The sequence below is a fragment of the Eleutherodactylus coqui genome, chromosome 8 (genome assembly GCF_035609145.1).
Source record: "Eleutherodactylus coqui strain aEleCoq1 chromosome 8, aEleCoq1.hap1, whole genome shotgun sequence".
Lineage (NCBI taxonomy): Eukaryota > Metazoa > Chordata > Amphibia > Anura > Eleutherodactylidae > Eleutherodactylus > Eleutherodactylus coqui.
The window spans coordinates 105132293-105142816 of record NC_089844.1 but is presented as its reverse complement, the minus strand read 5'-3'; the positions used below and the strand labels follow the sequence as shown (position 1 = coordinate 105142816).

Here is a 10524-nt window from a genome sequence, read left to right as displayed (position 1 = left end):
ATGAACTGCGTGCGCAATACGCTGCGTTTGTGTGAAGGGCCCCTTCACGCGGGTTTTTTTGTGTGCGGACAATTTGTGCGTGCGCAATACCTAGAGAACAGAACCCATGGACTTCATTGAATCCTTTTACATTTCTGTTTTTTGCAGAAAAAAATGCAGCATGCTCTACTATTGTGCGCAATAAGGCCGCCTGCACACGGGCGGAAATCCCGCCGCGGGATTTCCGCCACTGAAAGTTTGCATAGGAGTGCATTACAATACGCACTCCTATGCAGACGGCCGCGGTTTGGCCGCGCGAAATCTTGCGCGGCAAACAAACCGCAGCATGTCCTATTTTTGTGCGGGGCACGCACTCACCCAGCCGCCGGCTCCGGTCTGCGCATGCGCCGGCTGCGCGGCAGCCGGCACATGAGAGCCGGGGCAGCCATGCGCGGGTGAGTACGCGCTCGTCTCTGCAGGCGCTCGGGTCGGGTCCCGCGGCGAGAATTCTCGCTGCCAGATCCGACCCGCTCGTGTGCAGGCGGCCTTAAGGTCTCCATAGAAGTCTACAGGGGGTGCGCGATACGCAATAGCCTGCGCAATTCTGTGGGGAAAAGAACACATCTGAAACTTATAAGGTTAAGTAACAATTTAGGATCGTTGTGTCCCGTGCGGAAAAAAGACAGCAAAATACGCCAATATGTGCGCAAAAAAAGCCTTGTTCATAGCGCAAATGTGTAGCGCTGCGTCACATGCCCGTATGAAGGCGCCCTCTGTGTGAGCATGACCACTGTGGACCCTAAGGGCTGCTGAGGGACTCTAGACTATGTGGGCTCTGCGGGATACATGGCAGCACTGCGGGCAGGACGGGCGGCAGCAGCTCCAGCTTTACTTCAGCCGCTTCCCGCCTTTTTCACCTCAGCCATCCCCGCGGCACAGGGAATAGCTGAAGTATGATGTGAGGCGGCGTAGTACTCGTCAGAGGAGGGGGAGCCGGCATGCTGCTCGGCCGGGAGGACAGCTGATGTCACAGGGGGAGGAGGACAGGAACAGCCCACAGGGACAGTTTGCTTGTGAGCATTTCGGCGCTGCCGCGGGTTGCCGCCTGCCGTGAGGTGAGTAATGCCCTCCCGGCGCACCATATCTGCTTCTGTGGGACGTTCAGCCAGAGAGGAGGCTGTAATCCGGCTTATGCCTGCAGGTAGCCGGGGAGAAGTTAGGGGAGCTCTGCCATCACTCTCTGCAGTGCTCCGTAGTGGCCGGGCGGACATGTTCGTGCCTGGATGGTGCAGTACAGGTGATGGATGCTGCAGTCCGTTATACTGGGGCTGCAGCAGGAGTATTGCAGTGTACTATTCCTAGCCTCATGTCACTTCTTATGTCTCTATTTACTTTCCTTTGATTGTATTTTGGGGAAGGGCAGAAGTAACTTTATTGTAATGTTTTGTTTTGCTACTCTGACTAGCAGGAAGTAAGATTTCCATCATTAGTGGAGAGCAGCGAATGGCAGTGCTGAAGAGTAAGGCTGGGTTCACACAGGGCTGGTTTGCCGCGGTTTTTCCGTTGCGGTTTTGCCGCAGAACTGCTTCTGTAGCAAAACCGCTTCAAAGGTTAATTTGGGCTTGCGGATTTTGCTGCTGATTTTCGTGCGGAAAAATCCGCAAGCGTGTTTTTCCGCAGCGCTTTTTTACTTTTTGCCGCGTATTTGGTGCGGTTTTGGCTGCGTCCATAGAGGTCTATGGACAAAAAAACGCTGCGGAAAAGACCAAAGAATGAACATGCTGCATCTTTTAAAACCGCGACGCAGTTGCATTTCCGCACTGCGGCTGTGCGGAAAAAATACGTCCTGTGAGAACAGCTTTTTGGCAAATCTCACTTGTGCTGCATTGCACTGCAAACGCAGCGGTTTTGCCGCAGTGCGGATATGCAACGGCAGTCCGCGGCAAATCCGCCCTGTGTGAACCCAGCCTAACAGTTATAGCTGCATTCACATCTAGTTTTAGGGTACCTCGGTTACCGGGACAAGACTATGGCCGCCTGCAGACTGGGGGGATTTCCCGCTGAATTTTCGCCCTTGGAAGCTGCCATAGGATTGCGTTAGCGAACACAATCCTAGGCAGATGGCCGCGGTTTGTCCGCGCAAAATCTCACGCGGCAAACAAACCACGGCATGCTCTAGTTCTCTGCGGGGCTCGCAGAGCCCCGCACAGAAACGTCACTGCCCGGCCGCCGACTCCGGTCTGCGCATGCGCCGGCAAATCAAACAGCCGGAGCCGCCGGCGCGGGTGAGTACGCTCTGCTCTCTGCAGGCGCTCGGGTCGGGTCCCACGGCGAGAATTATGATGGAAGCGAACAGCACCAAATATACCCCAATTTTTATAATGGGGTCTATCCGGCTTCCATGATTATGATCTGCCGCATACAGTGAGGGGGTCACAGGGATGTCTCCACAACAATGTCACACATCCGTGGCTGCCCGGTCACCAGATTTATCGCCAATAGGACATACAGTGGTGCCCTGACTTACGAGTGTAATCGGTTGTGTGACGGCGCTCTTAAGCCAAAACACTCAGATGTCAAATCACTTTTCCCCATTGAAATGAATTGAAGCGCCATTAATGGGTTCCGGATAAATGGCTTTGCAATCCATTTTAATGGGGAAACTAACTACACTGCATGTAAAAAATAAAGAAACATCAATTCCCCCCCCTACCGCCGCCGTTCTGATCCTCACGATGGTCTGCGGCGCTGTTGTAGGCTGCCGCGTCCTACTCCACGCTGACACAGCATTTCTTTCTGAAGCGGGACTTGAATTCCCCCGCCTCCAGCAAGCTAATGCACTGATTGGTTAATTCAGTGCTGCATCAGCCAATGAAAGCCGGCGCTGAATGTGATTGGTTAACCCATTTAATGATATCCTGCTTTGAAACTTTTGTGCAATGCGTTTTAAACATTAGTAAGTTGCATTGATAATCGCGTTAAAAAAACGCAGCGTAAAAAAACCGCGAATGTGTGGGAGCCCTTAAACAGTCAATGTGAACGAGCCTACGATGATTTTCATGCCTCCATAAAATTAACGAAAAGCGAATGAAGCAATGGATTAATGCAACGCGCAAGTTCTATGCGGCGTGCAATCGAACACGACTCGCATGATTTTTTTTTTAGGCCGAGTGAATACAGCCTAAGGGCTCCTACAGACGAGCGTAGGCGTAGATACACGCATGATAGTGTGATAAAGAGAGCGATATCAGGCACATATCTGCACATTCTACTGTACTTCTCTACGCTGCTGTGCCAGTTTACATCGGTGAGGGTCGCACCCGCGCCGTGATTGAACCGACTGTGCGGCCTGTCAGACCTCGATGTTATCGTTTACCATTGCATAATTGCGCAGTTCAATATGAGTTTATGCAGACGGGGTACACAATTGCGCACCCGCATACACTCCTATGCTTCGATGTACAAATGTGCACAAAAATAGAGTATGTCACATATATCTTTGTGTGCGTGAAAATTGAGCACAAAAACACCTAATGTGAGGGAACCCGTCAAAATCAATGCTTTTTATTCCCTATCGTTTGCACGAGCCACTTTTGCGCGTTCAAAATCGCCAGTCTGCGGAAGCCCTACAGAACAGCTGATGGACATACCAGTTGTTTAATGTGGCTGCTGTCCGGGCATCTGACAGCACTAGCCACAGTAGCCAAACACTTCTGACAGGCTCCAGGGCTGTCTTGGCAGTATGCCTATCAAGCCATCCCCGTGGGGAGGCCTGATAGACTGCCTGTCAGATTGCAGTATGATGTAATGCCAGCATTAAAGCAGTTTGTGGCATAACTACAATTTTCAGTAATTACTCAGGGGTGTCAAACTCATTTTCACCGAGGGCCACATCAACATGAGGCCTCCTTCACACGGACAAGAAAATTGTGTGAGATTTGTGTGTTTTGAGACACACAAATCTTACACATATATGAATCCGCGCTAAAATAGGACATGCTGCGATTTTCCCTCCGCGAGCAGAAAATCGCAACTGCTTTTCGCTAATGGACCTGGAAAAGCGATTTTTACATAGCATGTCTATGGGCAATATCTTCTGCCGAATCCGGAGGCAGACGCCCACTCCGGATTCCGCAATGTGAATACGCCTGTGTGCTTTGGGCCTAATGGTGTGGATTTTCCACTGCTGAAAAACTGTACAAGTAAGGAAACCTCAGCACTGCTATCTTAACCATACACTGATTTCAAAGTATCTGGGACTATTCTCATGTAAAACATTGTGTACAGTTTGTTTTACCACTGTTTCCATATACAAGCAGCACTCCAGGAGTGACGTACAATGTATCAGTATGTTGTCAGCAGTATTTTTCTCAGCAGTCAGCACATTGATTCTCGTTTGCCCTACTGTGAAAACACATCTGCCATGTTTGTAGCTTGTTGTGGTTGGCTGCTCCGGCCCACTGAGGACAGCTGTTTACAGGATCACTGATGTACACATATAGGAACTGCAAGCTTGGAGCCAACGCAGAGAAAGTCCTTGGATTGGCTTGTCAACGACTGACATAATCACTTGCCGTCTTTGACATTTACAGAGAATGTCATCCCCCTTCATTCTGCAAACAAAATCTTCTTGTTAATTTGTTTCATGTAACTGAAAGGGGACGAGTTATACTACTCTGGAAGGAGAGGAAATAAGAACCTGCAAAAAGTGTGACCTTGCTTTATTTGTAAGGCATCTGCTGTAGCATTTTATGAAATGTCATGATGACTTGTGAAGCAAAGGGACCCTTAGCTGCCTGTGATCGGCTTACTCTTCAGAAATGTAGCCGTGTGGGACTTTCTAACTAATGATGTACAGCGGCAGTTTGCTTATATACAGCCTATCCTGCAAGACAGAAGGCCCTTGAGATGTTGTTTTACATTACATTGCTACATTAAATCTTAAGTCACCTTGTATTTATTGTACTTAAAGGGGCTGTCCGGGACTTTTACTATCTTCAGAGTAGGTCATCAATAGTTGATTGGCGGAGGTCCACCGTTCAGGATCCTCGCTGATCACTGGGCCCGCTGTCAGTATGGACAGACCTAGAAGCAGATGGCTCTATCCATATTGTGGTTTGATACTGCAGGCAGAGCTCCCATATAATTCACTTGTGTTAGTATGCATGGTAATAGCTAGAAAAGTGTCATTCACATTGGGTAGGGGTGGGGGGGGGAGGGTCAGGTGGCTCCTCATGAATAATATGGCTCATCCCTCACTGGGCACAACAGCCTCTCTGTCTAAGTGCACAGAATGTACTAAACATCTCCCCATAAGTGACGGACATCTGGAATCAGTAAATCTACTGTCCTATAATTAATCGCTCCTCAACCAGCTAAAAACTAGATAAGAAGTGGAAACAGAATGCTGATATATAGATGGAAAATAAATCTGTTCAGGGTCCTGTGCTGCAAAAATGTCCTTGGAGTTTACACTTCATTAGTTACAGGGGAAGGCTGAACCTGTACATGCAACTTTATCTTATCAGGATCATCAGCTTTTGTGTATTGGTGAGCTCTATGCTGCATTTACATGATGGGGAATTTGCTGACTGTGTAGAGTAGCTATCGGAAGCAGAAAGTATCGGTGAAAGTAAAGAGTGTGTTTTATTCACTCCCATCTTGTTTCATTTTCCCCAGGATTACTCTACTACAGTCCCAGTAGCCTTGGTATCCAGGTAGCTCTAATTCTATTTTTTCTTCTCTCTAGCTGATGTAACACTATCACCGATAATAGTAAACGAACACCAAGGTATGGGGCTCATTACTGTCATCTCTAGGGTCCCTATAATGCTAGATCAGGGGAGCCCAACCGGGTATGTTTTCAGGATTTTCTCAGTTTTGCACAGGTGATGTAGTTATTGTTAGTGCCTCAGACATTGCCACAGGTGTTCTCTCTATAGGATATACTGAAAATAGGACCTGTTGAGGCCTTTGAGGACTGGAGTTGTACACCCCTGTTCTAGACTAAACAGGTAAAGTGCTTACAAACAGGCGAGTTCAAATCCTTATGAATACTAATCTACTTCTTAAAGCAACCCTGGACAAATAGATGGCAGAACTGCTTTATTGACTACCTGATACACACTTGTATCATTTGTCTAAGGCACTACACCTGCTTTGATTGACTAATGCTGCCCATGTAAGTTGCCCTAGCCAATAAGAGCAGCATGTAGTGTCTTAAGACCCATGTACATGCAAAGACAATCTTTCAAACCATTGGAAGATTGATAGTTTGTGATCATTTTGCATAAAGTATGTAATATTGAACATTACAGTCCATTATTGGCTTCATTTGCATGTAAAAGGGCCTCCAGTAGCTGTTTGCAGAGCACTGCATGTGGTCTGAGCTCTGCACACAGCTCCTTTGTTCTCGTATGGTCTGTCGGCAGAATACAATGTAATCTCCGAATCCTGTGCAGTACACAGCAGGTGGTCCCTGTTATTTCTTTCTGCTGAACGATGGATTTTAGGCTCACCTCAAAATCGGTGTTCAGCCGAAGATTGAACAATGGCAGCGTTTACACGCAACGATTATCGCTTATAATCCCTAATTTGAACGAATTTTGAGCGAAAATCGTTGCGTGTAAATGGGCCTTAAGACTACCTAATGCACATTGTGTATTATTGGTAGAAAAGGGGTTTAGCCATCTGTTTGTCCTGACCAGAGGATCGCTTTAAAGGGACTGCCATCAAAAATTGAGTTTTATTGTATAAATGTTTTAAGTTAAAAATCTTTAAAATTTTGTTTTGTTTTTTTTTCTCTTTATTTTGATGTCCCAATCTAGATTAAAAAAATAACTAAAATCCTACTTTTTTTTTTATTTTTTTTTTACACTGAGCACGAAACTTAAATGTAGTAAGATACTTCCTGTTCTGTGGAGCAAACCATTCAGCAGTCATCTAATCATCACAGGCAGGATTATAATGCCAGGTAAACACAGATAATACAGTATCCACCATTCAAAATAGGTCATGGTTACAGCTCACCTCCTCCTCCTTACTGCACACTGACCTCTGCACAAGTCACACAGCATGCCTAGAATAGTCTCCAATAGCAATCAGTTAGCTATCTCTTGTCCACTGTGTGATTTGCCCATGAGTTCTGTTGTAAAGCATATCTGCAAATGCTCTTTTCTTCCGCAAAGGCAAAATAGTCATATACAGATAATAGAAAACAAAGATCTGCACTCAGAAAAATGGGATATCGTAGATTTCCGTTCATCTAGATTTTCCACTGGTTATAATTTATATACTTCATTGCTGTCTGAATATTCCTGCCCACAGCATATAGACAGGGAGATTTGGACCCATTTTTACAGCCAAGTTTCTATAGTTTCTTGTAGTACCGACCCCGCTGAAAGTAAGCAAGGGATTTGATGATTATAAATTGCAGAACTTGGAAGCTTTCAGCCCTGTTATTAAAGTAACAGAAGCGAACAGAAAGCTTTCCATCTTTTTGAAAGCCCATTGAAATCAATAGGAAATAATGGATCCGTTTATTTCCATTTTAATTCCTTTGCTCTGCTGCAAAAAAAACTGAAGTGATGTGGAAATTCCTAACGCAGGTGTGAATGGGCGCTCAATGAAAGGCTCAATGGAGGCCAAAAAATTAGTGTGAAAGGGGCCATAGACCATACCCTTTGGTTTAGTCACTGCTCAAACTTATGGACAATGAAGAGGGATCTCCCATTGTGGGGATTCATTATTTTATATCCTCTACTCATTTCTGGGTCTTACTATTAGTTAATCTCTATGTTCAGACCATTGCCTAACAGAAGGCATGGTCTTTGGGTAACCACATGCTTGGTCATTATGCGTTTGTTGATATCCAACGTGATCCCATGTTGGTTAGATGTCAATCTGCCAGCATTTCCAGCCGGCAGGCCACAGAGAACGATAGTGACTGTCATATAGCTTTGAATTGAGATTTTTTTTGTATTTCCCCATCAAATTTAAATTTTAATAATTTTTAAGGCAACATTCACAAGTGCCATGACTGAAAAGCTGCAACAAAAGTAAGGATGCGTAACAAAAGGGCTTTAGAAAAAATCAGCACACATATGCAATTTTGCAGTAACTTTCCATCTGCTGACGATATTTTTACGCCATTTTTTTAAAATTGAATTTTAATTAACGAACAAAAACGCATAAAAGTATAATGTAACGGGTCGCATACCATTCCATAAGGTCTAATAAGAGACCAGACAAAATGCACATTGATTTAATGGGCAATAGTTCAGCATTACAATTAGTATATAGGACAATTGAGAATCACAAGCATATGTGTCAAGCCCTACTTAGACAAGATTTATCGGCCCAGGATAATAAGAGGTAAGGAGTTATACCAAAAAACAAAGCAGTATATTCAAAGGATTGCATCAGAATATCCTCAAAATACTAGGAAGAAATGGAACACAAGAAACAAGACAGTATAGCATACAGAAGGACGACACAGGCCACTCTGGCACAGGCATTCAGTTAAACGATGCTCGAAACCTCGGCAAAAAGCGGCCGGTGAGAGCAGCCTTAGGGTGCATTCACACGACCGGGAGCAGTGCTCTAAGCTTCCGCCCCCTCTCTGCCTCCTCTCCACCCCCTTGCACTATTTTCAATGAGGAGAGGCGGGACGGGGCGAAGCTAATTCCTGGAATTTAGCCCCACCCCCGTTCCACCTCCTCTCATTGCAAATAGCGGTCTGCAGGTGGTGATGTGAACATGGGTGGATTTCAGTTAGTCCCACTTGGTCCCTCACAGTTTGTTGCCCTTCTAGCGGGTCCCATGATGGAATATAGATTCCAACCTACTTGGTGGGGGGGGGGGGTTTCTCCCCCCCCCCCCCCTACCTTTGACCTTCTGTAGTTTTTGTTGCTCCACAGGCTACAGCAATAGTGGCCCTTTGGTAACTTCTGTAGACTTTCTGAAAGGGCTCCTCTATATGGTCCAATTATTCGCCAGTTTACATGTACTTAGATTTCCTTAGTGTGGTACCCCCTGCTCCTGGTAGTGGAAGCCTAATGACAATCACTCTACGTAAGGGCATCTCTGATTTTCTAGTAATACATAAAGACTCTATTCCGTTGCCAACTCAGTGGCAAACCCACAAATGTGTTTTGACGGGGATTTCCCAATAACATGGGTTTCATCTTAAAAAGGAGCAGGCCTTTCAGATTACGAAATTATCTCAAAAGATTATAGAGTTGGAGTATCTCTACAAGCGTCCTCTTAATCCGGCAATCTTGTTGGAGAAATAAAAGAAACTTAAATAGTTAGCGCGGTACACACAGGTGGGAGGCAGGTATCGGGAACAGTTATTACAAGCAAATGTGGGAGGTCTTTGGCTAGGTTTCATACACCCAAGGGTGCCAACGGCATACATTGCTACAGTAAGGCTGGGATCACACGCCAGAATCCTGGCGGAAATCTCGCGGTTTGGCCGCAGCGAAAAACGCAAGATTTCCGCCGGGAAAAGCGCTGCTTCAAATCTGCGGCACTAAGCTGCGGGTTTTAAAGTGGCCTGGCCGCGCATTCTTAAAGGAATTTTTCTACCATAAAGGAAAGCGCGGCCGCAGCGGAAGAAGAAATAAAATGAACATGCTGCGGCCCGCGAATCTGCGATGCAGCGCTGGCTTCTGTAGGCTTTGCCGGAGCGGATTCTCCCTCCTGTCTGGACGATATTTCTGAATCTTGTCCACATGGCTGGTTAATCCTGGGATTAGCGTCTGCAGGTGGGTCTGCCACGGCGAAATTCTGGACGGAATTTTCGCAGCAAATCCGCCCAGTGTGAACCCAGCCTTTGGCTGCCACGAAAATACACGAGATTTCTGCTGGGAAAGCGCAGCTCCAAAACCTGCAGCACTTAGCCGCGCGTTTTAGAGCGGCTTCGCAGCATGCTTTATTGTTGCGGCAGGCTCTCCCATAGAGGAGAGTGCGGCTGCAGCAGGAAAAAAAAAAGAACCTGTGTCGCGGGAATCCGCACCGCCGGCTTTGCTGCAACAGATTTGCTGCCCCGTGTGGATGAGAATTTTGACAAATCTCGTCCACATAGCTGGCAAACCCCGGGATTAGCGGCCACAGGCGGATTTGCCACAGGGAAATTCCACAGGGAAATGTGGCACCCCAGGCTAAAGGGACGTAATAACGCTCACATTCAGAATCCATTGCAAATAGAGGAAATTAAGCAATACTATGCGTCTGTTTACCAATTAAAAATGCCCCCCTGCATGACGTGAATGCCAGTGTTTGATCTCAATTAATAGACTCGTGCATCACCCCCATACTCGCACTTCAGCAGAATGATGTAGAATGTTTATGGCTCATGCCTACGACCATCATGGGATATGCCCACGGATTTACGCCACAGGAGTATCGCGGTGGTGAATAAAACACGCCCGCTGGTGATTGCGGAAAAATACACATTTTCCTGTGGTCTCTATTAATACTATATTAATGGAGACCTCCCGCGGTGTAAATCCGTGAAAAATAGAACATGCTGCGTTTTTTTAT

At 46.4% G+C, this 10524-nt stretch overlaps 1 protein-coding gene across 2 annotated transcripts in view; it reads left to right on the top strand.

Moving 5' to 3' along the window:
• Positions 1 to 947: 947 nt before the first annotated feature.
• Positions 948 to 10524, top strand: part of CARHSP1 (calcium regulated heat stable protein 1) — a 49120-nt gene continuing 39543 nt past the window's right edge. The window contains exons 1-2 of one of the 2 annotated variants that reach the window (XM_066576163.1): positions 1026 to 1094; positions 5659 to 5696. The gene's annotated coding sequence lies outside the window, so the exon portion shown is untranslated. Of the gene's footprint in view, positions 1095 to 5658; positions 5697 to 10524 lie in introns of both variants that reach the window. The other variant, XM_066576162.1, reaches the window with a different exon arrangement.